The 23,227-nt window shown below is 34.9% G+C and overlaps 3 pseudogenes; all 3 read left to right on the forward strand.

Moving 5' to 3' along the window:
- The first annotated feature begins 2,582 nt into the window (after positions 1–2,582).
- Positions 2,583–3,454, forward strand: LOC141431723 (uncharacterized; annotated as a pseudogene).
- Positions 3,455–4,050: 596 nt separating this feature from the next.
- LOC141431724 (uncharacterized) lies at positions 4,051–5,421 on the forward strand (annotated as a pseudogene).
- Positions 5,422–12,227: 6,806 nt separating this feature from the next.
- LOC141431725 (uncharacterized) lies at positions 12,228–13,837 on the forward strand (annotated as a pseudogene).
- Positions 13,838–23,227: the final 9,390 nt, after the last annotated feature.

Below are 23,227 nucleotides of genomic sequence, written 5' to 3' on the forward strand. Positions count from 1 at the left end.
AATCTACATCATTTTTTTAATCATTTTTAATTTATATAAAAATAAAAATCGATCAAAATAAATCAATAAAACAAAAAAATATATAATTATATTGTAATTCATGACAAATAAAAGGTACACATTAACTGAACAATTGTTTTAACTGTTCCTATTTCCTTTCCTCGCAATCCTTATTTTCTCCTCGACGTGTCTATCCACCCTCGTTGTACCGGCTCGGGTGACATATGAACGTTTGGGTAAAATGGCTTGTTTTATGCTCTTGTTGTACAATCTAATATTATTTAACAAGTCCAATTTAGGAAGTAAAACTATCGTGCATTTCGATCACGTCCATCGTTACCTACGTTGTCATACATAGGGTTAGTAGGTATCTAGTAAATGAACAAAGCCAAATTTCTATAGTCCATTTACTAGATTTTTCATTCCTATGAATGAACACGTAGTGTCCCAATACTAGTTCAAAGAAACAGAATCGTTTTCTATGCAGAATCTGAAAACACAACCTTAATACGATTACGTTAACATTTAATTTTAGGAAAAAAACTATATTGAGCCGACACCAGTAAATGAACAGACTGTTCATTCACTGGTTTAGAACATTTGATATGCCAGTAATGGACACCTAAAAATATCAACTTAACCGCAAAATAAGCCACTAAAGAGTACAATTATAGAAGATTTAACTCTTAAACTAACCAATAGCTAAACTTTATAGTGGTATACATGAAATAAGCAGTTCAAATGTTACTCCAAACATGCACTGTTCTTAATTGGGATCTAATTTTTCCATACAAAACTTCAAAAGCAGAAATACGTGAATTTCAAACGCCTGCCATGTTGAAATTGGTCGAAAATAAATTTACCGATTGTTGCCATTGCATAGGAAATCGAGTTGCCGGTAAGAAAAAAAATACGACAGTTGGTGGAAATGGCTATATTGCTTATTTTAGGCAAAAAACGTGATTTTGTTCATTCACTGGGGGGGGGTTCATTCACTGGAGGGTTTACCCTACATGCATTTGGTATTCTTAAGCATAATTTATTTCAGTGTAAAACTTTTATTTTACTTAAAAATTACACGACTACTAAAAGATTTTTTAACTCAGAAATGTTACTACAGTATAAATAAATATTTAGAAGAATAAAGAAAAATAGTTATCCTGTTATTATTATTGTAATTAAAGATGATCTCATTGCACTAGGTATTACTTGTCCTGTTATCTATTCATTCTGTGATACCACAAGTTCTAAGTTTATGTTATTTCTAGATAAATGTAGTTTATTTAGATACCTTACATAAAGTTAATTTATAAGTGTTCCTTAAACCTCTTCCTAAAAATTACATGAGGTTAAAATAGCATAATATGTTATGTATAAGTTAATTAATGTAATTAATTTAAAAATTGCCACGCCCCAACAGGGCATCATTTTTTATATTTTTTTGTAAAAGTTGTTGCAATAGATAAATACTGAATACTAAACTTATATGTACTTTAAACGTTTAAGAGGTTTTTCTTAGATTTAGAGTACCAGTTTTTTTCATCGAAAATAAATCTACACAAAAACGGAACATAGTTGTGATCTGATAATCTAAACGGTTACTTACATTTTCTGAATTAATGACGATTTTTTGGAATTGATCAAAGTCTTGTTTCAAACGTTTCGAAGAAATGAGAACTGGCACGTGCTCTTCCATTTTACATGTATAATCACACTGTATATGTGTAGATAAAAAGAGACGATTAATTAGGCTGTTATTTAATAATAACAAACTACCAAAATCCAGTAGACATTAAAAAACGTTCATTTGAAAGAGGAATAATGGGTAGTGTCAGTCTTTGGTGTCAGTTTCTCAGTTTCAGTCATTGTTTTCTATGGTCAGTTTGGTTGGCCTTAGTTTGGCATTCGTTATTGCGGGCTGCCTGCCGTGCCATTTTTTTTTAATGATATTATTATCCAAATTAAAAATCATTCAAGGTGCTTGCTTAGTAAAAACATACTCTAACTTTATATATTTTGCACTGAATTTGTTAGATTACGTGTAAAGTAATTATGTCTGTAATATTGTCTATGGTCCAAGAGAGGTTTTTTAAAAAAATAAAATTATTGTCAATGGACGACCGACAAGGAAGCACAAGACGTGTTTAATTTCTCCCATTTAATAAAAATATAATCCTCCCCGCGCCCCAACACATGGTGTCAGAAGTGGGATGTCCTGGATTTTTAAGAAATAAGTCCGGCCGGATCGAGCGGCTCGTGAACGCCGTCACACTCACTCGCTCCACTTTTGCGCTCGGCTCGGATCGGATCGGATCGGATCTTTCGGACTAACGTTTAGTGTCTATACCACAAACACAGAGATACAGCTGGGCTACTACGAAACTCGTAACTCGAAGTTCGTGTCGTGCTGTCCCTCTAACACTTACACTATTTAATACGAGAGCGAGAGGGACCGCACGACACGAACTTCGAATTTCGAGTTTCGTAGTAGCCCTGCCGAGAACTAAATAACGTTGTCTATACTTTGCCGTGATACTTTGACGAAAAAAAGGGCGGGAACGTCAAATTATATAGGCGCTTTTTTTTCAAACTATTTTGAAAATTTCAGTTTTTAGCCCTTTTTCGGCCTTTGTTTTGTACTGTTTCGTACTTTTTCATTGGTTTTGACTATCAAAAATTACATTCCATAAGTGAGTTTTACACTAATGGATGAAGATGCCGGGGGTGAGGTCTTCAGCTCCGCCCCCATAAAAAATGCAACTAAAAGAAGATTAATCTCACCAGAATGTGTTGAAAGAAGCAAAATTAAAATGACTTTCATCAAAAACAAGCGCGGTCTCTTCAAAGACCACCATGCTCTCTACGAAGACCTATCCAAAAAAGAATACCCGGTACTCATAAATTCAAGCTACTCACAGCCGATGGACTTGCTAAAGATCAACAAAGCATTAAAACATGTTCAAGGGGTTCAATATGTAAAAGCTGCCGGGAACTATTTTACCAAAGTATACTTTGGCTGTGCAAAAGATGCCAATGCCTTTCTACAAAATAAAGACCCATGGAGTCAAACAATTGGACATCTAAAATACCCTATGACAGTATTGAAAGTCAAGGAATTATTCGAGCTCCTGTGGAATTGAGTGAGGAATCTCTTCTAGTAAATTTAAAAGCTTCATGCACAATACTCGGAGTCAAAAGATTTTTCAAAAAACAACAAGATGGATTTGACAAACCACTGCAAACTGTTCTGGTTACATTTTTGGCTTCTGCTCATCCAGATCATGTCACATATGAACATATTTGGATGCCTGTTTCGGAATATATAAGGCCAGTGCTACAATGCTTCAAGTGCTACAAATTTGGACATGGAAGTGGTGCCTGCAAAGCCACCCAAATATGCTCTACTTGTTCCGGGAATCACTTTTAGAAGGAGTGTAGCACTCCAAACAACTGAAAATTTTACTTACTTAAAATTTCTAGTAAAGGTACTCCTCAAGGTTGCGTTTTATCTCCTCTTATATTCATACTTAGTTTAGTATGCTTCATAAAGAAAATTCCAAGTTCTGTTAAACATTTATTTTTTGCTGATGATCTTGTTCTGTATGTAAATTGTAATGTTGTTGAAAGTGGTGAATCGGTTATGAATAGTTGTTTGCGTAATATTTACGATTTACTAACAAATCACTTAAAGCTTGAGGTTAATGTCTCCAAAAGTTCTGCAATCCTATTTTCACAAAATGGATTGCATTACTCTAGAGTTTTATACAATTTTGATATTATTCCTGCTCAACCTTTCATAAAATATGTTGGTCTATCTCTAGATTTTGATCTTTCCTGGATGTTATTTGTAAAAGAGCTGAATTAGGGTTGAATATATTAAAATCGCTGAAATGGGGAGCTGATCCTAAGGTTTTAAAAACGATTTACATTGCAACAATCCGAAGCCATTTCGATTATGGTTGCATGTTCTTTTCTGATGCGAATATTTCATTACTTAGGAAATTAGATATTATACAAAATAGAGCATTACGGATAATTACTGGTGCTATGATGTCGTCTCCAATTAATTCCTTGGAAGTTGAGGCTTGTATTGTTCCACTATTCATTCGAAGAAGTTACATAACTGACAACTATTGCCTTAAGCTTATTAGCCGTGATAATCAAGTAAATTCCAGTTATTTGAAGCATGCAAATATTCCAAATTATAACTTAATTCCGCTTCCTAATTCTTCATCCATAAGCAGTGCATTAACGTATTTGAATTTCGAATTTCAGGATGTGGTGTTTTGGTCTACACTATTGCCTTATTTTGAATATAATTTTCGCGACATATAGAGAGATGTTGCTGTTGATCTAATTAAGTTTAAATCTAAATACGACTTTTTAGAGTTTCTTGACGATAAGACTGTTTTGTTAAAGTGTATACAGATGGTTCTAAAACTAAAGATAGAACTAGCTTTGCATTTTTTGATTCTTCCATGAACTTAGGGACAGTTTAAAAATGTAGCAATTATTTCTCTGTTTTTAGAGCATATCCGACTCAATGAGGGCTATCGCGTATGAATTCGCCACTAGAGGCGCTAGTGTAGCGTGAGGTCTCCGAAATGTCAAATCTCATAGTATTTGGGTGAACTACGCGGGTTTATTTATAATTAGAATAATTTTGTTAATATTTTGCAATATCTGAAATTAATTATGGCAAATATGTGTTCCGGGGCAATGAATGTCTGTGTTTTGAGACAGTTTTGTCTTTCGGAAACCTTTGTCCTCCCTTTTTTCCGAACAAAACGGGGACTATGCAACACTGTGGCATGCTCGATATTTTTATTGTACGGCTTTAAGGTGAATTAAATATGATTTTAATCTAAACTTTGTTTTCACACCCGTAATAACAGACTTTGAAAGCCATACTTAAAAACCTCACGCAACAGTGCGCCATCTAGTGAGACAAAAAACGATAGCCCTCATTACTCTGCAGGGAACAAAATTCTAATTTTACCTGATTCACTGAGCGCCTTGCAGGCTCTTAAAAATAAAAGTATTAGTGCATCTGTAAACTATTTAATTTATAAGTTACGATTTAGTTTGAGTCTTTTGTGTTTTAGAAATATATTTATTGAATTTTGCTGGGTGCCAGGTCACTCCGGTATTGTTGGCAACGAACTTGTCGATAAATTAGCCAAATCTACTAAAGATATAAGTATTTCTGATTTTAAAGTTCCTTACTCGGATTTAGTATATTCAATTAAACAAAATATGCTAAAACGTTGGTCTAATTCCTTGTCTAAGTCCAGAGATACGAAAGGTAAATGGCTAGCTGAAATAGTCCCGATTCCTAGTACTAAGTCTTGGTTTGAAAAATTTACAAAATTCCCGGGAAGAGCCTTTATATCGACCATTTGCAGACTACGTAGGTACTAATGGCTCGTTTTAGTCCCTTGATAAACAATATACTGTTGGATTTATTGCAGGTAAAAACTAAATAGATATTTCTTCAGTAAAATTGTGTGCGGCTACAAATCAAGAAGAAGATGTAAATATGCAAAGTGAACAAGATATGTGTATAATATGTGGCGAGATAGGTCCATTAAGTGAATATGTGTATAATATGTGGCGAGATAGGTCCATTAAGTGAAGTACATCCCCCAAAAGACAGACAATCATGGGCAATGTTATTTAATGCAGCATTAATAAGGAATTTTGAGTGTATTACTAAACGACGTGATATACCGGGTGAACTGTTACACACTGTGAAATATCGAGATAATTTCACCAATATCAAAGCTTTAAGAAAATCGTGTTTCTTCGATTGGCAAAACTTCATTACTGCCCGTGAAACGTTTGAAGCGGTTAAAAATCATAATTTGTAAAAACTTGCATTAAAATAATATGTTTAAAAAAAAATACAAAAAAACAATATTTCTTTAAATTTCTAATAATGTTTTATTTTATCAAAAGAAATCATATAACAAATTTTAAAGCACACATATAGAACTAGTTTATAAAAAAACAGAAATGAAATCGGACGAATCTTAGTTCTCGAGTTAGTTGATTTTTTAAAACTCGACATCCGCCATGATGGATTGGCCGCCATTTCTATTAGCTACTAGTTTTAGATGGCATTTTTCACATCGTAATAAACCTGTCTAACTATTGTAAGAAGGAAACTTAGTACCCCCAAATTATACCATTTTGTTAAATTTGGCTAGCTGACCCATGCACTATCTGTACCTATCGGGTGTGGCGTTCGCTTGTCGTGGACGGTGAAGTGCCCATACAAATTGCGCGAGTATTGTCGACCAATTTTGCGGGTACAGTTGGCATAAGTTTCCACTTTGTACCTAGGTATACAGTGATCAGTTAGAGTTAGTAAGTACTAACGGAACCACTTCCGCATAAGTATGTAAGTATGGAGTGGATTTTGTCCTGTCTCGCAATCGGCTTTAAAATATGGCTGCCAAAACACCTTCCAATATTAGTACAGTCAAGAGTAAAAGTAAGTACCTACCACAGCCCTTTATTCCGACGCAACAAGGTCTTGGTAACGTATTTTTAATTGGTTCGTATAGATACTTATTTTTGCACTCGACTGCACTTATTTATTAGTGACTAGTAAAAAAACATTTTTCGAAAACTTACAATTTGGCGCCAAAAATCCGCCATTTTAATTTCTCAAGAATTTCATGTACCCAGTGTCACTCGCGTCATCAAGACGAATCCAATGACGTATCATTTATCAAAATCGGTTCAGCCGTTGAGTAGTTACGAGAGTACATAGGAATAGACCCCCTTCTTCGCAGTCGGGTAAAAAATAACACTTAGGGACATAATTAGGATACAGACAGGTAAACAACAGCATCTCTCACTTTCGCAATTAACATTAATTTTTATATAATGCTCATAGTGCTTCATGTAGGTACTTTTAGCAATGAATATTTTCTTTCTTCATATTTCTTCTTCACATCTAACAAAAACGATTCTTAAATTATCTAAGAAAACGATAAATCGAACGCAACCGAAATAGATTGATTGAAATGAGCGCCATTTGTATAAGACTGACAACCTGCTAAGAATCTGCCAAATTGTAAATCCAACGAGGATCCAACCGTCAAAGTATCATTTTTTTTTATTTATTTATTGAAGCATAGGCAACACGGCCATCAGCTACAATACTTACATAATTTTACAATAATTATGAACTATCGAGTAGGTACAATGAATACAATAAAAAATTATGTTACGTATGTACAATGAAAAATAATAGCAAAGATTTACAATAAGGAAATTAATAAGTATGAAAAACTAACAAGAAGTAGGTACTTATAATACATAGGCCTATAGTGTGTAGTACAAAATTGAAAATTATTGAATATAATTGAGGAAGTTTCAATAATCCTTGAATAAAATTTTTTTTTTTTTTTTGTTATTGTTTTAATCTGCAATCAGTCGCCAGACTATAATCAGATGAGTTGTATGTGGAATGGCGTTGTGTAAAATTTAGAGACCAGTGCCTCTTGCATTACTTAAATAATATGGTTACGTTTTAATCTTTTAACCACACTGGCATTTTGGAGCAATCCTGAAGCTAGAGGATTGGAGTGATGGGTGAGGCGAGCTATGTGTTGTTGTTTATAGCGTTCAATCTCTGTTGCTACGGTTGCCATATTCACATATTTGTGTATTTCATCGTTCTTTGCGAACCACGGAGCATTTGTTATGGTCCGTAGTATATTGTTTTGAACCCTTTGCAGGCATGCTATGTTGCTCTTACTGGCAACTCCCCATATCGGAATGCCGTATGTCCAGATAGGTTTTAGAATTGCTTTATAAATGAGAAGCTTGTTGTCCAGCGAGAGCACAGAGTTTCTTCCCATTAACCAGTACAGTTGTCGAAACCTGTAATTCACTTGATCTCTTTTTGCCTTTTATGTGATTTTTCCAGGTAATGCGTCTGTCCAAATGGAATCCAAGGTATTTCACACAACCCGTCTGGGGTAAGATGCTGTTTGCCAATTGTACTGGAGGGCAGTTCCCTTTCCTTAGAGTAAAGGTGATGTGCGTTGACTTCTGTGCACTAGCTTGGATGCGCCACTTTTGGAGCCAGTCAGAGGTGGAGTCAAGTACTGTTTGTAGCTTTGCACTAGCGATACTGGGATCACTATCAGCCGACAGGAACGCAATGTCATCGGCGTAGGTGGCAACGGTGACGTCGTCTTTGGTTGGCAGATCTGCTGTGTATATGTTGTACAACACCGGAGCAAGGACCGAGCCCTGGGGTACTCCAGCCTCGATAGGGTATAGTGAAGAGCGCGCTTCACCTTGCTTCACTTGAAATAACCTGTTACGAGGTACGACTCCATTATGTGAAACAGAGAGTGTGGAAGATTTTCCTTTATTTTGCAGAGTAAACCTTTGTGCCAAACTCGGTCAAATGCCTGCTGTACATCCAGGAATGCAGCAGAACAGTATTTCTTTTCTTCGAAGCATTGTCTGACAGAATGGTACACGCGATGGACTTGTTCAACGGTAGAGTGCGCCTTACGAAATCCAAATTGATGGTTGGGGATAAGTTCTTCCTTCGTCGTAGCATTCATCAATCTTTTAAGAAATATTCTCTCCCATAATTTCGACAGTACAGGTGTGAGGCTTATTGGTCGATATGAGGAACAAGCGTGAGGAGGTTTACCCTCTTTATGTATCATTACTATTTGCGACACCTTCCACATGTCCGGGAAGTGAGAGACTCGGAAAGTAGCATTAAATAGGCAAGTTAGGAATGTTATGCACTTTCTTGGAAGTTCTTTTAGGATCCGAGGTGTTATCAAATCAAAGCCAGGTGCCTTCTTAGTGTCTAATAATTTGATCTCTCTGGATATTTCTCTGGGCGACGTTGGCTTGAGAGGCAGACACAGTTGAATGTCTTTGGTGGAGTATAGTATCCAAATCGGTCTCATCGCGGTGTCCCTCATTTGGTTTAAATACCTGGCAAAGATGCGCAGCAAAAGCTTCTGCTTTTTCTTGGTCAGTTCTCGCCCATGAGTCGGACTGGCCTCTAATAGGGGGGCATGACTGTTGAGGTTTATTTAGGTGCCTGGTAGCCTTCCAGAGTGAACAATCTCCTCGGCTTGCTGGTGACATGTTCTCCATAATATTTTTAACGCTTAAAATTGGGGATAGTTTTTAAGCCTGTGTCTTTACACAATGCAATAAATAATAATCGTTGTACATTAAACTCAGGGCATTGAAAGAAAATATGATCTAGATCACACGTGACAAAGTTACAATATGAACATGCTGCTGATTCACTTAACTTTAATCTAAAAAGATGCGCAGGAAAATGGCCGTGACCTATACACGTTACACGTTATGTAGGTACACGAGAGGGTTATCTGCCCAAGCGCAGCGCGGGCAGCTAAAGATCGAGTGTATCTAATGGCTGTTTAGTCTCCAGTAAAATACAATACTTTTCACTTCTAAATTCTAATGCGAGAAAAGAAAAGGAAATACTAAAATTAAGACCACTATTAAATATAATTCAATCGAATTGTAGCAAACAAAAAAATTTGCTCACGCGTATCGCGCCTATGTGTTATAGGGGTATACCTTGTTGCATAATTGCAACCGGAACGTTGTAAAAAAGTAAAGTTTGTTGTGAACACTTTCCTCTTTATCCATTAAGTACCTACACAATTTTTCAAGCAACGACGTCAAATCAACATTCTCAATACTTACCTAATTATTTCGTGTTTGGTTTTATGGTCGTTTCCATCATTAAATGCTTAGTATTTTTTTCTTGGTTATATACCTATAATATAATAATAATAATAGGAAAACTCCTCTAGAAAACTTTACTTTACCTATAATGTTTTCATTTCTTCAGTTCGTAACGTATTTTCACAATAAAACATACTTATCACATATTAATTACACGTGAATTCGAAAACCAAAGATTATGCTTCATTTCTTGTTAAATAAATACTCCAGATTTATTTAAAAGTTAGAATCACTTACGTTCGCTTCAAATTGTACAGTTAAAATTATGAAAACTTCAGCAGTTTACCATTTTTGCGGCAGATCAACTTTTTTTTAAATTTATATTTGTTGAAAAACGCACTGCCGCACAGAGAAATTAGGTTTTTTATCATGCAACAAAGTGGCTTGAGTCAGCGGACAAGGTTTATATATTATCATTTAATAATCGTTGATGTTTTACAGCAACTAAATATGTTTTTTTTAATGAAAGTCAAAGTCAAAATGTCTTTATTCAATTTAGGCTATAACAAGCACTTATGAATGTCAAAAAAAATCTACCACCAGTTCGGAAAAACCTCTGTTGAGAAGAATCCGGCAAGAAACTCAACGAGGTATATTTTTTGTTAAACAGATTTACAAGTGCGAAAGTGTGAAAGTGCCGGCTAAGGATAAGATAACTTGGATGTTTAAGGCAGTTTAAGGGTTTCTAAAAAAATAATTAAAAAGCTTCTTTAGCTCTAGAGAGCAAATGTTACACTTTAGTCCCCATGCGCAGAGCTATTATGACTCACTTTAAGAGCATGAGAAATTATACCCCCAAATTATACCGAAATCTTTGCTGTCCCATGAACTAAGAGTGGGGCTAAGGTTTGTGACACCTGTTTATCAACAAACGGTAAAATTAAGACGAAATTAATTCTGTGCTCTATAAAGCGTTACTTTTATTTGAAGCATTCCTTAATGACGAAGGTACGTGTTCTAAAAAACGTTCTTAATGAGATATATTTCTTTGCAACCTCTGAAGGTGGCGGCCGCGCACGACTTAGAAGCGACGAGTGGGACCATATTTTCTTGAGGGATAAAACGAATAGATAGAGGTCTTTAATATAAACGAAGCAGACTTTAGTACTCTCGAAAAATGCAAGCTGGGCGGTTGGGTACACTTTGAATTATTAAAGCGCAGGGTTCACCGCTACCGCGTGCCGTGGGACATGCAATAAATTTTTCAACTCTTGTTTTTTCAACTGATCAGTCTCAGGCTAATTGATATTTTCTGTGAAAGGCATGAACATTGATAATCGTCATCGTAGCTGGCTTATAATGTAAATTGTAGAGGTAAAAAGTCACTCTTTGTATGAACCTAGACCGGGTACGATGCTTGATAGACTTCTATAGCGGTACTATTTTGTATCTAGTTATTATGACTGACAAGATTATGATATGATCCTATCATGACTTTGTGCCGTATGGAGTCGGATATAATTTTTTTATCATCATCAGCATCCCAGCCTATATAGGTACGTCCCACTGCTGGGCACAGGCTTCCTCTCAGAATGAGAGGGTTTGGCCCATAGTCCCCACGCGGGCCCAGTGCGGATTGAGAACTTCACACACAACATTGAATTACTTCGCAGCGTTGTGCAGGTTTCCTCACGCTGTTTTCCTTCACCGTAAAGCTCATGGTAAATTTCAAATGGAGTTTCGCACATTAATTTCGAAAAACTCAGAGGTGCGAGCCGGGGTTTGAACCCACGATCCTCTGCTTGAGAGGCCATAGGGCAAACCATCAATTTTATTATATCCACGCATTATTTTGCACCTAACTACAGTTACAGACAGCGTCCGGCGTTAAAAGGCTTGACTCGGTACGTACAGTAGTTAGCTCTTTCATGGATAAATTAGTTTGAAGTAGATAACATAAAAGCGCAAAAAATAACTTATAAGGTAGTAAATCGGCTGATTTAGTTACTTAAATAAACTAAATACATATTTAACATCATTACTTGGTATAATTATGTGACCGAATTCATAGCATAGGATCATTCTGTCGACCATTGTTAAGAACAAACGTGTCGATAATTTTTTAAAAATAATTAAATACCTAATCACATGCCGAGTCGTGACCTTGTTTAAACTAAGTCCGTAGAAGACGTAATCATGTCATGCGTTTAGGTATGTGTTAAGTGTTGTGGTGTTTTTAAGTGTACTTGATATGGGAAATTGGAAAATGTTGACGAGTAGGTAACATTTCAAATAAAGATTGTTTTTTGCAAAAAAAAACAAGCTGAGATATGAGGTGCATAGGGAAATTCGTGTCGGTACCGTTGACCATCAGTGGTGTAGCGGTATAGCACGCGGTACGGATTACCGAGGACCTGGGTTCGATTCCCAGTGATGGTCTTATTTTTCTGTTTTTTCTGTGCATCTATATTTCAGTTTGTATTTTCAATTTACATTTCAAATATCTATAAAACATGGAAAACAGTCCGTTTAACCGGAGTAGCTAGGACAGCTCGCTCCCCGCCGCCCGCGCCCGCGCCCGACACCCCGCTCTGACCTCACCAGGAAGACGATGTTATTTCCACTCCAGAAATACAACACTGGATGAAGAGTATCGAAGACAGTCTAAGTGAGGTGTGTGCCATTGCAGAAGCTGGAAAGCTGAATACGGTACAGAAATTGCGTATCAGTAATTTATTAATGTCTTAAACTTTCGGGATTTTCACTTATCACGAGTAACCACGGCCACTGTAATGTTGCCGAAACGTCGAAGTAAATATTACTCGTGTGTGTTAGCGTGATAAGTCCTGTGCGTGGTATTTTGACTATCAGTAATTTATGCCGAAATGTAGGTCATGGTTTCCTTTGACGACATGGTTAAGAAAAATTAATAATTTCGTACAGCCGGAACATGTTACTTCTATAACCATCTACGAGAACAACAAATTGAAATCTAGCGATGAGACTAAATCTCTTGTCCAAAAATTGGTCAACCCCGAACAGATGAAGCTGCAAGTTAAAGGTTTGCGCAAGAGTCGTAATGGTGGTGTCGTAATTAGCACAGAAACAAATGAGGATATCGAGAAATTGAAACAATCCGCCCAGATAAAAAACTCAGGCCTTACGATCGACGAAACGTAGGTCCTAGAATAATAGTAGTTATAGGAGTGCCCACATCCATGTTGGAAATCTACGTTATTTCCTGTTTGTACCACTAAAATTTAGCCGATAATCCTCAATGTGATAGTTACGATACGTTTTTCAGCACAATTAGGATGAGCCACGAGTCGGGAAAAAAGTATTCTGAAACTTGTAATTATGGCATATAAGTGCCTGCTGCTATACGTAAAGCCCTAATTAGTAAAGACAAAGTATTTATTAATTGGTCATCTTGCCCTGTTAGAGACTTTACAGCATCTGCGCTACAAGGACGTGCTCAAGAGGCACCTTAACGCTTGCGGAATTGATCCTACAGGTTGGGAGGGGCTTGCTTCGAACAGGTCTTCGTAGCGTTCTACCATCTTCAGATCGATTGGCACTTTTGAAGAGAACCGCTTGACAGCACTCGATCTCAAACATCAAATTTTAAAAGACAGACCCAAGCCCTCCTATGCTTATACATACAATTCACAAGGCCAACTCTATTGTGCACCCTGCGATAGAGTTTTCAAGACTAAGTTCGGTCTAGCGAGCCATATTAGAGCGCACGCTAGAAAATAAGTGTTTTTCTTTGTTATTATAATGCTTTTTGCAAAAATTTTTCAATGGATATATTTAGTCAGGGGTCGCCGTCATCGAAACCGATGTGGAGGACTATATATTTAGATGTTATAAGTCTCAGCAATATGGTCATGCTGCCAAGTTTTGTCGGGAGTCAACCGTCACCTGCGGCCACTGTGGCGAGCAAGGCCACACCATAAAAGAATGCCAAAAGAAGTCAGATGATGCAAAGTGCGCTACTTGCTTGCATTTAAAAAAACCAAGCAACCGTATTACAGGTGATGCTGTCTGTCCGGCAAGAATTATGGCTGATAAAAGGTATATCATGGGTACATGTACAATAGATTACGAAGGCAACAAATAGCCACAATTTGTAACTAACTTTGTAAGAATAATATATTTTTTAATAATTTATACCAATGAACTAAACCTTACGATATCTAAGCTTATGCAAAATATGCGTGTTCATGCAGTTCCTCCACCTCCACACTGAACACACACAAATCACACAAACACATCTATCACCACCACCACACTACACTGACGCGTTTCGAACTCAACCAGAGCTCATCTTCAGAGCAACACAACCGTACACCATGCTACCAGTTGTTAGACTAACAAACAAGCACCATTTTAATTTGTCACTGTAACTCCCAAGTACCCACATTAATATTTTATGAAACAAAACAAAACTACCCAAATTATTAAATTATTATTATTATTGTTTCATAAAGACCTATCCAACGATACCCCACACTATAGGGTTGGATGAGAAAAAAAAAACACCCCAGTTTACGTCTATGGGCTCCGGAACCCTAAAAAACAAACATTGGAACATAGAACTTCCTCCTTTTTTCATAGAACTTCCTCCACAGTTACCGCTAACTGCGTTTAACTAGCCAAAACATCATAACTGCAATTGGACCTATTTATGCAAACAGGATCCAACCCACACGTGGCTAGTTTTGAGAAAAATCGGTTTTTGTTTAAAACATGCGAACAAAATTTTCTATAAAGATCTCAAAAAAGTTTGAATGCAAAATTTTAGACAACGGTAAGTTTTTGTTGTCTTATACTCGTTTTCCAAAAAATAATATATTTTAGGGACGTTTTTCTTCAAAAAGTCAATGGATCTTTTTTTGCAAAATGCTCATGTGTGGGTTGGTTCCTATTTGATTTAATAGAAATTAAAATTGTAAAATATATATATAAATATACATATGTTATTTCAATTTACTTTATTGAAATAAATGCTTATACTTACAGGAAATCTTTTTTACCATTAAAAAGTTCTAGAAAAAACAAAAAAATTGTGGATAATCATACATTTCAAACATCACTCATTTACTAAAGAATATAAACAGATCTCAGTTTTTTTTTTACCATTAAAAGTTCTATAAAAAATAAAAACTTTTGTGAATAATCATACATTTCAAAACATGAAAGAATATAAAACAGAATCTCAGTTATCGAAATAATTTTCTTCCAACTCGAAGTCAAGTTCCCAGAAAAGCCTTCCAGGTCATCTTCAATATGTTTGTCTGCATCGAGATTGACGTAAAAACTGTGGTACTCCTGAGGAATCAGGTGCAGAAGGCTCTTTAAGTCTTTCAACTTTGCCTCTGGTATTGGTTTCCTGTAGGCCAAAGAGCTCCATTATTTCTTTTGAAATAGCTGGTTGCCTCACGGACCAATTTTTTTAATGTCTAATTCCTTAAATGTCTATCATGAGCGGATAGTTCACCGCATGAACCAAAACGACTTTTTATCGTCTCTAAAATTAGAGAAAAGCATCACAAACAGAAAAAAACTACTGATGGGATAAAGTGTCATGGTTAAGTACTAAAGAAATTGAACTAAAAAGAGGTGAAATGTACAAGATTTACATGCGGTCGAACTTTTATGAAGATTTTAAGGAATTAGACATTAAACAAATTATTGGTCGCGTGAGGCAACCAGCTATTTCAAAAGAAATAATGGAGCCTCTTTGGCCTACAGGAAAACCAATACCAGAGGCAAAGTTGAAAGACTTAAAGAGCCTTCTGCACCTGATTCCTCAGGAGTACCACAGTTTTTACGTCAATCTCGATGCATACAAACATATTGAAGATGACCTGGAAGGCTTTTCTGGTGAACTTGAGTTCGAGTTGGAAGAAAATTATTTCGATAACTGAGATTCTGTTTTATATTCTTTTCATGTTTTGAATTGTATGATTATTCACAAAAGTTTTTATTTTTTCTAGAACTTTTTAATGGTAAAAAAGAAAACTGAGATTCTGTTTTATATTCTTTTAGTAAATGAGTGATGTTTTGAAATGTATGATTATTCACAATTTTTTTTTTTTTCTAGAATTTAATGTAAAAAAGATTTCCTGTAAGTATAAGCATTTATTTTCAATAAAGTAAATTGAAATAACATATGTATATTTTATTATATTATTTACAATTTTTATTTCTATTAAATCAAATAGGAACCAACCCACACATGAGCATTTTTGCAAAAAAGATCCATTGACTTTTTGAAGAAAAACGTCCCTTAATATTATTATTTTTTGGAAAACGAGTATAAGACAACAAAAAACTTACCGTTGTCTAAAATTTTGCATTCAAACTTTTTTTTAGATGTTTATAGAAAATTTTGTTCGCATGTTTTAAACAAAAACTGATTTTTCTCAAAACTAGCCACGTGTGGGTTGGATCCTGTTTGCATAAATAGGTCCAATTAAATTTAACAAGTAACCATATTGTGTGAATCTTTATGAAAGTTTAGGCTTTGTCAATTTTTGTTTTGCAAACAAGATGCATCCCGCATGGTCCCTTGTGAAAATTTTGAGTCCGTCAGTTTTTATTTTGCAAACGAGATCCAACCCGCATGGTCCCTCATGAAAATTTAGACTGCGTCAGTTTTTATTTTGCAAACGGGATCCAACCCACATGGTCCCTTCTGAAAATATATAAATTTGCGATTATGGGGAACCAAGCGACATGGATCCATTTATAAAAAATAAAACATTAACATTTTGTAGAATACAGAGTTATCATACAGCATGAATCTTATTAGCTTATTATGAGGTTGTTGCTATCACGTTTGGTAACTTTGTTGACTTAATGTTTTGATATGAGATAGTTGCCAGATCAATTTGATATTTAAGTAGGTCGATAGAAGGTGCATTTTAAAAGCTTTCTGTGTATTTAACTCAATTTTGACAGGAGTGTGGGTTGGATCCTGTTTGCATAAATAGGTCCAATTATGATGTTTTATATCAAAACCATGAAACCGTTAATGCCAACTGGTCACAACAGAACGCTGCAATTTTAAGTATTAGATGACCACTACACGGAAACCGATGGTGTTGAATTGTTGATCACTGGCCTAGACTGCTCATCCCCAAGGACTCGCTTGTAAAAAACTGAAGTGCGAGTCGCATTCGACATAAGTAACGGGTGCAAATAACACATTAAAAAAACACATTTATTGTTGTATGGGGCCCGCTTCATTTTAACTGTTTTTACCTACTTTCATTTTCTTAATTGTTATAGTAGGAAAATTATTTTTTCTCAATCATATTTTCTTCTTGCATATTTGATCAAGGAACAGGTTTCTAATGAGTATTCATTTTATTTTCACTTCTCATGTTCGTAAACTTCGTATTTGTAGTAGATCTGCTGCGGGAATACTAATGCTGCTACGTAATGCGGGATATCAGGAACACATCATCATTATGATCATCATCATCATCATTGTAGTACTGAAAAATTGGAATGTTTACTTATTGCGGTTCAAAAGCCCTGTGACAGACAGACAGCGGATCCCTAGTAATAGTCTCGTTGGCACCCTTTGGGTACAGAATCCTAAAATCGCAGTCGATGAATCTCATAGGTACATACTTAGCTGGTTTCATGTCGCGTACAGTCATAACGCGTCGCTGCTCCCGACTCGCTTTTTAATCAACGACGGACCCGAGAAAAAACGAAAAACCGCTCGCAATTGCATGCCAGCGACTCCGTATTGAAATAAGTAAGGTTGGTTAGTGAAAATTAAATTATAAAAAAAAACGCCAGCTTAAACTAGTTTAAGTTTCCCCGAAGAGCGAGGGGGTGGGGAGGCGGGTGGACTTTCTCGGCAAAGCCAGATAGTCTTATAATAAGAATGATAATTCCTTTTATCTATTTGGACGCTAAGCCGACTCATTAACTCCAAGTTTATGGCCGGATTTCCATTCTATCACCCCTTTGGGTCTACTTCATAAATATTCGTTTATTATTTTGTATGAAATTCAGATGTATTTTAACTGAATAAAGGCAATGTCCCCGATCCGCAGTGGGCCCGGCTGTAGTCCACTCCTCTCGTAAAAGGTCTGTGCGCGGCAGTGGGAGGAAGGTATATCTTTAGGGTGAATTATTTATTTGTTTTATTTAGGCCGGTGTATTTTTTTATAAATTGCCGGCTTAGTGGCTTTTACTTCTATAAGCTAGGCATGGGTAGGAGATATATTATATCCCTCTTCAGAGTATCGCTTGAGAAGAGAAACCGCTCACGTTTGGTCGCAGTGCGTGGTAAACTTAAAGTTACTGAATGATTGACAGACAACGCAAAACCTAAACTATTAGAGTAGAGCTAGCGACCTCAATTTTGGTAGACATATTTCTTGAGAATCTTAGAGGTGCTCTGTGAAGGGACTTCTCGACATTTTCACGGGATAGGGAATAAAAAGGATTTATATTTTCGACTACAATTGCTTCTATCTTCTTAACTAGAGACTTCAAAACGACTGATTTTTCTGTTTTATAGTTTTTGAGTTAGGTACCTAAAGTAACTTATAAATCGGCCACATAGTACCTAGGTGATAAAGACCCTACATGTAATACATTACGCAAAAAGGCTAATGTCAAATTGTGCGGAGAACCGCTTGAAATAACCTAATTACTTACTAGGGTAAAACCTCCAGTGAATGAACACTTAAGAAACTTTTCTACTTTGAAAAATCACTACTCTGTACTTATTAATAATTGTAATGGTTTTATGTAATTTAATCAATCGTTATTTAATAAAGAAGAATTTAATTTCTGCGATTTTTTATTACGTGTATAGTTTTTGAGTTATGGAAGAATTTATAAAAAAGTACCCAAAAACCTAGTAAATGAACAAAAAAGTTAATGAATGAACAGATTAAAACCCAGTGAATGAACATTATTTAGATAGTTTTAATCAACATTTAGAAAAGCATTTTTAACATAAAACGAAGTCTTCTTCTTCAGTTATTATTTATATAAATCTTGAGGTAGGTACAGCACCTTCAGTATTCCAATTTGTTTCTGTATTACAAAAATACATATATAATTCTTTAAAGTAGGTACAAATTAAGCACCTTAATATCTTGATTAATTTACTTTTTTTAAAAACTAGTACCTCAAAATAGATAATTTTTCCGAGTGAACTTTATAGACGTTATATCAAGGTTCAATTTGGTTGACATATTGATTTTAGATAAGTACGAGATTTTTTCAGTGACGATAATCCGAGCTTTATAATAAAACTTAATAAATAACAAACATTAAACTCCATTGATACTCGTATTCTAATCAGTCTGTAATCAGTCTCTAATTAGTTAAAAGTATCATCATTTGGGACAAAAAAATCTTAACAACCCAATTTTTAATTATAGATTGTGGCTAATAACAATAAGCAACTTACTACAAGCAAAATCTACATCATTTTTTAATCATTTTTAATTTATATAAAAATAAAAATCGATCAAAATAAATCAATAAAAACAAAAAAATATATAATTATATTGTAATTCATGACAAATAAAAGGTACACATTAACTGAACAATTGTTTTAACTGTTCCTATTTCCTTTCCTCGCAATCCTTATTTTCTCCTCGACGTGTCTATCCACCCTCGTTGTACCGGCTCGGGTGACTATATGAACGTCTTGGGTAAAATGGCTTGTTTTATGCTCTTGTTGTACAATCTAATATTATTAACAAGTCCAATTTAGGAAGTAAAACTATCGTGCATTTCGATCACGTCCATCGTTACCTACGTTGTTCATACATAGGGTTAGTAGGTATCTAGTAAATGAACAAAGCCAAATTTCTATAGTCCATTTACTAGATTTTTCATTCCTATGAATGAACACGTAGTGTCCCAATACTAGTTCAAAGAAACAGAATCGTTTTCTATGCAGAATCTGAAAACACAACCTTAATACGATTACGTTAACATTTAATTTTAGGAAAAAAACTATATTGAGCCGACACCAGTAAATGAACAGACTGTTCATTCACTGGTTTTAGAACATTTGATATGCCAGTAATGGAACACCTAAAAATATCAACTTAACCGCAAAATAAGCCACTAAAGAGTACAATTATAGAAGATTTAACTCTTAAACTAACCAATAGCTAAACTTTATAGTGGTATACATGAAATAAGCAGTTCAAATGTTACTCCAAACATGCACTGTTCTTAATTGGGATCTAATTTTTCCATACAAAACTTCAAAAGCAGAAATACGTGAATTTCAAACGCCTGCCATGTTGAAATTGGTCGAAAATAAATTTACCGATTGTTGCCATTGCATAGGAAATCGAGTTGCCGGTAAGAAAAAAAATACGACAGTTGGTGGAAATGGCTATATTGCTTATTTTAGGCAAAAAACGTGATTTTGTTCATTCACTGGGGGGGGTTCATTCACTGGAGGGTTTACCCTACATGCATTTGGTATTCTTAAGCATAATTTATTTCAGTGTAAAACTTTTATTTTACTTAAAAATTACGCTTTATATTATGTATATATAAACTATAAGGGCTCCGTTTTTGCCATTTTGGCTCCGGAACCCTAAAAAGGAAATTTTTAATGGTGCTGCTTTGAAAGCAAATAATTCCTTGAAAATTAATTTTTAAAAATTTAATCTCGTTTAACGTAAATAGATGGTAGGTAAACAATAGTTATTTGCAAAGTCAAGCAAAGTCGTTTTTTGGTGCGAGTGTTGATTTCGAATCCCGAGTAAGCGAAGGATTCTACAATTGAATCACGAGCGATAGCGAGTGATTCTAGGTTATAATCCTGAGATCAGCGAGGGATTCAAACACACGAGATGTAAAAAAACTTTGGTATCGTGTGACACATACAACTTTTCACCTGAGCAGCGCGAACATTTAATTTAAATTAAAGGTTAAAATAAAACCACGTACCTATATTTAGAAGACAAAAAATATCAAAAACTTAAAAATATAATCCGATTGTTAAGAAATAAATATAGTACTTAATCATTTCTAAAACTTTTTCTCGAAAATGATTCACACAGTCGTCATTACATATTTAAAAAGTCACTTAAGAATGCCAGACATCAGTGCAGACAACGATGAAACGATCAAAAGTCTCCGGTAAGTAGACTGGTTTTGAATATGGAACGAAAAAGTATGCAGTATAAAAATAAACTATGATTTTATAAGGATTTCTATTGTTTTAAACATGAATATAAATAGATTATTTGCATATTCATTCAATTTGACAAATATTTGATCCAACTCTAGGAGATAGGCAGAATACGGAACAATTTTATTTAAAAAAAAAACAAGAGCAGCGTCTTTCGTACAACGAGGTTGCATACTTTATTAAAAGAGTGGGAAAATTGTACCATTTCGGAAATACTTCGCTGTCATATAGTTCACTATGTTTTTTTAATTTCACCTTGTGTTTTTGTTTTTCAATTTGTCCTTATTAAAATTAATTAATTATTGACATATTTTTAATGCTAAAGGTCAACACAGTATTTTTTATTAGGTTGGTATAATGCATCTTTCTTAGTTAAAAACCGGCTAAGAGCATGTCGGACACGCCCAAAATAGGTTTCCGTAGCCATTACGAAAAAAAAAGTAATATTTTTCCAAGGATTTCGTATTTTGTACGGAATATTCCAAGTTTAGGTATATTTTATACCTTAGGCTGCTATTTACTCTTAAACTACTAATAATTCTCAAGCAAACTTAACCGTTATAGTTTTCCTTGACAGTCTGATATACTTACTACCATCCTGAATTTTTTCAAAGTTTTCCTTCCACCAGTTTAGATTTTAGAGAACTCGAACGCTCGATTTTTATGAAAATTTGCACTTTAAAGTTGAATATTTCGCAAAAAAATCACTGAATCGATTTTTCCTCCAACCCTATAGCGAGGGGTATCGTTGGATAGGTCTTTTAAAACCATTAGGGGTTTGCAGACGATTTTTCGATTCAGTGATGTTTTTGCGAAATATTCAACTTTAAAGTGCAAATTTTCATTAAAATAGGGCGCCCCCCCCTCTAAAATCTAAACCGGTGGGTGGAAAAAATTGAAAAAATTCACAATGTTAGTAAGTATATCAAACTTACAAGGAAAACTATAACGGCTCAGTTTGCTTGAGAATTATTAGTAGTTTTGGGCGTGTTCGATACGCTCTTGGCCGGCTTTTAATGTATATTTGTGAAAAGCACCGTACAAGCTTCGAACAATATGTGGTATGCTAAATCCCTCTAATAATGCACTATATACTTAATATAACAGACGTTTTGTAATTTTGCGGTTACTCATACTCATACTCATACTCATACTCTTTTATTGGTAATATCATTATTACATGCACTTTACTTAATTAACAGACGTTTAATTAATTTTGTTATATGTGTATCCGAACGTTTGTTTGTTTCTTTTTAGGCCTGCAGAATTTGAAAATCGAACTTAGTATGGATTTGATCCTCTCTCGCTTTTTTCATATTGAAGTGAAAGTCTAAAGATCTAAGTCAAGTTCAAATATTTGGAATTCAGTGAGTGGACCCAGCACTGTCCTCAGAATTAAAAAATAATAATTAAAAAGCTACTTTTCACCTCAGCAGCTCAAACAGGCAGGTTTTGCTATGAGAAATCAGTGAGCAAAATCGCATTTTGCTCACTCCGTGAGACAAAGTAACTTTTTAATTATTTTTTTTAAATGCTGAGTACAGTGTTGGGTCTACTCACTGAATTCCAAATATTTGAACTTTACTTTGATCTGTCATTTCACTTCAACTCGAAAAAAGCAAGAGATAGGATCAAATTTGTCGATTACAAACTTAAATTAAATTTTTGGTATTAAAAATATATCGAAATATTTCCAAAATGTAAATTTTCCCGATCTTTTAATAAAGTATGCAACCTCGTTGCACGAAAGCCGCTTCTCTTGTTTTTTTTTTATAAAAAAAAAATCCGTATACTGCCTCTACAGTATAATTATTATTTGTTAAATTGAATGATTTTTTAACAAATCTATTTATGTTTATGTAATAGAAATCTTAATAAAAATCATATTTAAAGGTTTAATTGTTCAACCTTTTCAATTAATCCGAGATGAGGCTTTTTGCAGTATTAAAAAATAAGTGTGACATTAGTACAAGAAGTTGAGATTGCATGTTATGAGTATGCGATTTGTATTGTAGCTACTGGACTCTTTTTATGGTTTTAAATGTAATTATTATATTTGATAATAATCGGATTCTATTTTAAAAAAATGTGTTTGTTTTGTAAACAGGTAGGTATATGTGGTTTTATGTTTTATTCTTATGTTACATTTAAATTATGTTCTCGCTGCTGAGGTGAAAAATTGTATGTGTCACACGAGACCAAAGTTTTTTTGCATCTCGTGTATTTCAATCCCTTGCTGATCTCAGGATTCTAACCTAGAATCACTCGCTGACGCTCGTGATTCAATTATAGAATCCTTCGCTTTCT

This window comes from Choristoneura fumiferana, chromosome 10 (genome assembly GCF_025370935.1).
Source record: "Choristoneura fumiferana chromosome 10, NRCan_CFum_1, whole genome shotgun sequence".
Lineage (NCBI taxonomy): Eukaryota > Metazoa > Arthropoda > Insecta > Lepidoptera > Tortricidae > Choristoneura > Choristoneura fumiferana.